We start from the raw sequence: 6,371 nt of genomic DNA, 5'->3' as shown, positions 1-6,371 counted from the left end.
CCAGCCTGAGCGGCGTGGAACAACCAAACTTGGAGTCGGGCGGATGGGGCCCCTAGCGCCGTGAATATGTGAGCTGCAGCAGTTACCAGACCCCTCGACCCACAAACACCAAAGACTGCGGAGAAGGTTAGTGGGAAAAGCTGCGGGAGTGGAAGGAGTTCGCAGTTCGGCTTCCAGCCCCGGGGCAGCGGAGGTGGGCCAGCTACAGCTGTTGTTACTTCCCGCTCCAGGCCCACCTGGTGGGAGGAATTAAGTGGCGGATCAGAGCAGGGGTGCACAGCCTGCCGAAGATCTAAGCCCAGTTCGGGTTGGGGGTTCTTGGGGAAGGAGCAGTGCTGGTGTGGCAGAGCTGGCACCTCCCCCCCAAACATGGAACATAGAACTCGTTAGTCTACAAGCAGTCATACCCCACTGAAAAACTCAAGGGTCAAGTTAGTTGGTTGGGAATATGGCCAGGCAGTGAAAACGCACCCAGATTCAGTCTCAGACTTTGGATTCTTTCTTTGGTGACAAAGAAGACCAAAACATACAGACTAAAGAAGACAACAAAGTCATACAGCCTACAACAAAAGCCTCCAAGAAAAACATGAACTGGCCCCAGGCCATAGAAGAACTCAAAAAGGATTTGGAAAAGCAAGTTAGAGAAGTAGAGGAAATATTGGGAAGAGAAATGAGAAGGATGCGAGAAAACCATGAAAAACAAGTCAATGACTTGCTAAAGGAGACCCCAAAAAATACCGAAAAATACACTGAAGAAAACAACACCTTAAAAACCAGACTAACTCAAATGGCAAAAGAGCTCCAAAAAGCCAATGAGGAGAAGAATGCCTTGAAAGGCAGAATTAGCCAAATGGAAAAGGAGGTCCAAAAGACCACTGAAGAAAATACTACCTTAAAAATTAGATTGGAGCAAGTGGAAGCTAGTGATTTTATGAGAAATCAGGATATTATAAAACAGAATCAAAGGAATGAAAAAATGGAAGACAATGTGAAATATCTCATTGGAAAAACCACTGACCTGGAAAATAGATCCCGGAGAGATAATTTAAAATTATTGGACTACCTGAAAGCCATGATCAAAAAAAGAGCCTAGATATCATCTTTCAAGAAATTATCAAGGAAAACTGCCCTGATATTCTAGAAACAGAGGGTAAAATAGAAATTGAAAGAATCCACCGATAGCTTCTTAAAAAAGATCCCAAAAAGAAAACTCCTAGGAATATTGTCACCAAATTCCGGAGTTTCCAGGTCAAGGAGAAAATGCTGCAAGCAGCCAGAAAGAAACATTTGAATGTTGTGGAAACACAATCAGGATAACACAAGATCTAGCAGCTTCTACATTAAGGGATCAAAGGGCTTGGAATATGATATTCTGGAGGTCAATGGAGCTAGGATTAAAACCAAGAATCACCGACCCAGAAAAAAATGAGTATAATGCTCCAAGGCAAAATATGGATTTTCAATAAAATAGAGGACTTTCAAGCTTTCTCAATGAAAAGACCAGAGCTAAATAGAAAATTTGACTTTCAAATACAAGAATCAAGAGAAGCATGAAAAGGTAAACAAGAAAGAAAATTCATAAGGGACTTACTAACATTGAACTGTTTTGTTTACATTCCTACGTGGAAAGATGATGTGTGTAATTCATGAGACCTTTATCAGTATTAGGGTAGTTGAAGGGAATATACATAGATAGATAGATAGATAGATAGATAGATAGATAGATAGATAGGTAGAGGACACAGGGTGAGTAGAATATGAAGGGATGATATCTAAAAAGATGAAATAAATTTAAGGGGTGAGAGAGGAATATATTGAGAGAAGGAAAAAGGGAGAGACAGAATGGATTATCTCAATTATCTCACATAAAAGTGGCAAGAAAAAGCAGTTCTGTTGGAAGGGAAGAGGGGGCAGATGAGGAGGAATGAGCAAATCTTACTCTCATTGGATTCAACTTGAGGAAGGAATAACATACACACTCAATTGGGTATCTTACTCCACAGGAAAGTAAGGGGAAGGGGATAAAAAAGGGGGAATGATAGAAGGGAGGGCAGATAGGGGGAGGAGGTAATCAAAAGCAAACACTTTTCAAAAGGGACAGGGTCAAGGGAAAAACTGAATAAAGGGGGACAGGATAGGATGGAGAGAAATATAGTTAGCCTTTCACAACATGAGTATTCTAGAAGTGTTTTACATAATAATACATGTGTGACCTGTATTGAATTGTTTGCCTTCCTAGGGAAGGGGGGGTGGGAAGGGAAGAGGGGAGAGAATTTGGAACTCAAATTTTTAAAAGCAGATGCTCAAAAAAAGTTGGTTTTTGCATGCAGCTGGGAACACGATATATAGGGAACGGGGCGTAGAAATCGATCCTGCCCTACAAGAAAGTAAGGGGAAAGGGGATGGGAGCAGGGAGTGGGTGAAACAAAGGAGGGCTGACTGAGGAACGAGGCAATCAGAATACATGCCATCTTGGAATGGGGTGGTAGGGTAGAAATGGGGAGAAAATTTGTAATTCAAAATATTGTGGAAATCAATGTTGAAAACTGAAACATTAAATAAAAATGATAAAAATTCAAAAACAAGAGGCGCAGAAGGGGTGACAAGTGGGAAAAGTTTAAGAAGCCCTGATTTAAGGTAACCCTCTCATTTGACAAACAAGGAAATTCTGATCTGGAGATGGATCTGACTCATATCCAAGAGCACAGAGGAAAGTGGGCAGCTAGGAGGACTGAGTGTGCCCTTGGAGTCAGGAAGATCTGAGTTCAATTTCTATCTCAGACACTAGTTGTGTGACCCTGGGCAAGTCACTTAACTTTTCTCAGTCTAAGTTTCCTCATCTGTAAAATTAGATAATAATGGCTCCTGTTTTCCAGAGTGGCTATGAAGATTGAATCACATTTCCTACACACCCACATACACAGAAACACACCCACTCATACATACGTGTTTCCATATACATATATATATATGTGTGTGTGTGTGTGTGTGTGTGTGTGTATGCACATACATACATAAACATGTACATAAATATGTTAAAGCATCAGATTAATGTTAGTTATTGTTGTTGCTTTTGTCAGTAAAATAGTAGAGTCAGGAACGAAGGCCCTCCATCTGCAAATCCAGCAATTGTGATCGATACCATTGGTCCATCCTTTCCACCCAAGGCATTAATTTGGGGTTAACATATGCTGATGGGCTGACTTGTAAGAAGGTAGAAAGTTAATGTTCAGAAAAGTGAAATCAGCCACCGTCCCTGCTTGGAGAAAATGTTGCTTAAAAACCCTACTGTCCCCAAAAGAGACAATATGTCCTTTTAAGACCCTGTTTATGGACCAATTGTGGGTTGCAAGAAGAGAGTTCTAAAAGCAGGCTTTACATCCTAACTAATGAAACGGAAAGAGCGAAGTGGCCCTTTGACATAATTCATTTCTGTCACTTCAGATTGTCTTTCACCTCATTAGTTGCTCTGGTTTACTCTGGCTGCCTTTGGAAATTATTCTGGGCTTGGATTATAATCAGGTGTCTAGAAATGCTCTCCCTCATCACCTTGACCTCACAGAGAGAATCCCTAGTTTCCTTCCTAGTCTATGACAGGCCCCATTTACCACAGGAAGCCTTTCCTCTCTGCCTCTCTCAGTACAAAAGATCCCAACCCCTTGAAAAGGACTGTGCATTATTTCATATGGACGCTCTATTTCCTTCCCTGTGTACATGTTGTGTTCCCCCTGTAGAACAGAAGTTCCTTGAAGTCAGGGCCTTTCATTTTCGTCTTTGTATCTCCAGTGCCTAGCACAGAGCCTGGAATGTTGTGGAAACTCAACAATTAATTAATTATTGAATTCAATTAAAAGTTCAATTAAATGAGATCTTTAAAAAAACTAACAAAAGTTTCATTTATTTCTTTCAAAATGAGGTTGTATAATTTAATTTGAAAGCAGGGATTCTTAACTTGGTGTCTCTGAACTTTTTAACAAAAAAATCTGATCACCATATAGCAAAATAATTGGTTTCCTTTATAATATATGTGTAGTATTTTATGCATTTTAAAATGTTATACTGAAAAGGTATCCATAGGTTTTAGCAGGCTACCAAAGGGGTCTACCCCCCACCCCACACACACACACACACATATGCATGTGCATACGCGAGCACACCAAAAAACTCTTTATTGCTTTGGATTTTATTCAGTAAAGTGGGTGGCCTAGCATAAAGCTTCTCAAGTCATTGAAAGACAGTATCTTCAGCAGGCTTTCACATAAATGTCAACTCATTTTCTGCTGGTGATTTCTACTGCCTGGAGACTTCCAAGAAGCTTGGTCCAGAGACTGTGCCTGAAGGCAAAAAGGTGACCAGAGGCCCTGCAGCTAGATGTTGCACAAGTAGGAGGGGCTCCTCTTGGCTGGAGGGCCTGTGCCTTGATTAGTATATCTTTATCTCAGTGAGATAATATTTGTAAAGCCCCTTAGCTCAGTGCCTGGCACATAGTCCTTGCTTAATAAACACTGGATCCCAGCTCTTCCCTTCCCCAATTAGCAAACACTTCTCCAAACTTCCCAAACCCAATTGAGGTCATACCTGTTCGTCCTCTCACCAAGTTGCCAAATTTGCAGTCATTTTTGGCTCTTTACTCTTCTTGACCCCTTACAGTCAATCAGCTGCCAAACCCTGTTGGTTTTTCCAGGACGACATTTCTCACACCCATCCCTTCCTCTCCATTCCTATCATTATCACCCCAGTCAAGGCCCTCCCCAGCTGAAGAGGTCCCTCTTCAGTGGTCTTCATTCTCCAATCCATTCCCCATACAGCTGATGAAACAATCTTCCTAAAGTACAGATATGGCCCACCCTCTGTAAATTCAGTAGTCTTTAGGATAAAACAAAAAATTCTCTCCCTAGCACTGAAGGCCTTCTACAAGCTAGCTAAACAGGTCTATTTTACATCAATCCCCTACATAGTCTACATTTCAGCTAAACTGGCCTAGTCCCCAATTTTGGCATTTTATCTCCCACTCCCATGCCTTTATACAGACCATCCGCAATGCTGGGAATATGCTCCCTTCCTTCCTTCCTCCCTCCCCCCTCATCTACATTTCTCATAATTCTTAGCTTCCTTCGAAGTTAGCTCAGCTTCCATGTCCCCCATGAAACTTTCCCCAATCCTCCACCTATTTGTATTATCTCTTTCTTCCAATTTACTATACATTATATCCCAATGGTATATGGGTTCTTAAACAGGTATTCATGAATTTATACTTTTTAAAAAATAGTTTGATAATTATGCTTGAATATAGTTGTTTCCTTGGTAATTTTATATATTTTATTCTATGCACTGCAGCCCAAGGGATCCAACACACACACACACACACACACACACACACACACACACACACACGGAATCCCAGGACTAGGAGAATATAAGCTCTTTGAGAGCAAAGATCATTGAATCACCTTTATTTCCCAAAGAGCCTTGTACATAGCAGGCATGTTAAAAAAATGTTTGTTGAATTGAAATAAGAAAATTAAGCAACATAATATTTGTTCAGGTGCTAAAAATTTAAATTTATCCCCACTATCTGCTGGGAAAACTCTCCTCTCGCATCCAAGGTCCCACCTTGGCCTAGTCACCGAATTTCAGAGTTGGAGAGGACCTTCAGCACCATCCAGCTCAAACTATGCCCACAGAGAAATAGCTACTCTGGCATCCCAGCCCTTGTTTGACAATGTCCAACGAGGTTCAAGATTTCAATGGCTTTTTCAGCTTCCGTGTCACTCTCACAGTGAGCTTGCGGTTCACTAAAACCCACACACCTTCTTCAGACAAACTTATGTAACCATGTCTTACCCCTGGTGTACTTGGGGAACTGGCTCTTTTTACAGTCAATATAAGACTATACATTTATTCCTATTAAATTTCATCTTCTTGGATTCAGCCCAGTGTTGGAGTGGTTAAGATGATTTTGGATCCTGACTATCTCATCTCCCATATTAACTATCCTTACCAGCTTGATGATACGAAGAAACTGGATAAGGCTGCCGTTTATGCCTTTATCCAAGTCATTAATAAAAATAATAAATAGCCCAGATCCTTGAGCTATTCCACTGGGGACACAATTACAGGTGAATAAGGAGCTCAAACACTGAGAGACTCCTCCTTGGGCCCTCCCAACCCCCATCAAACTACTTCTAAACCACTCTAATTGTACTATTGCCTAATCCAATTCTCTCCATCTTCTTCACAAAGAAATAATGTCCCAGGTTCAAAGGGATCCTTTCAGAGGCTGGAGAGATAATTCAGTAGCTTCTCGTGTTGTTTCCTCAGCATTTATCAGTGAATAGATCTCTAAATGGATGTTTGTGCGGTTACGTGTT

Source organism: Trichosurus vulpecula, chromosome 9, assembly GCF_011100635.1.
Source record: "Trichosurus vulpecula isolate mTriVul1 chromosome 9, mTriVul1.pri, whole genome shotgun sequence".
Classification (NCBI taxonomy): Eukaryota; Metazoa; Chordata; class Mammalia; order Diprotodontia; family Phalangeridae; genus Trichosurus; species Trichosurus vulpecula.
Note: the sequence above shows the minus strand (reverse complement) of the source record.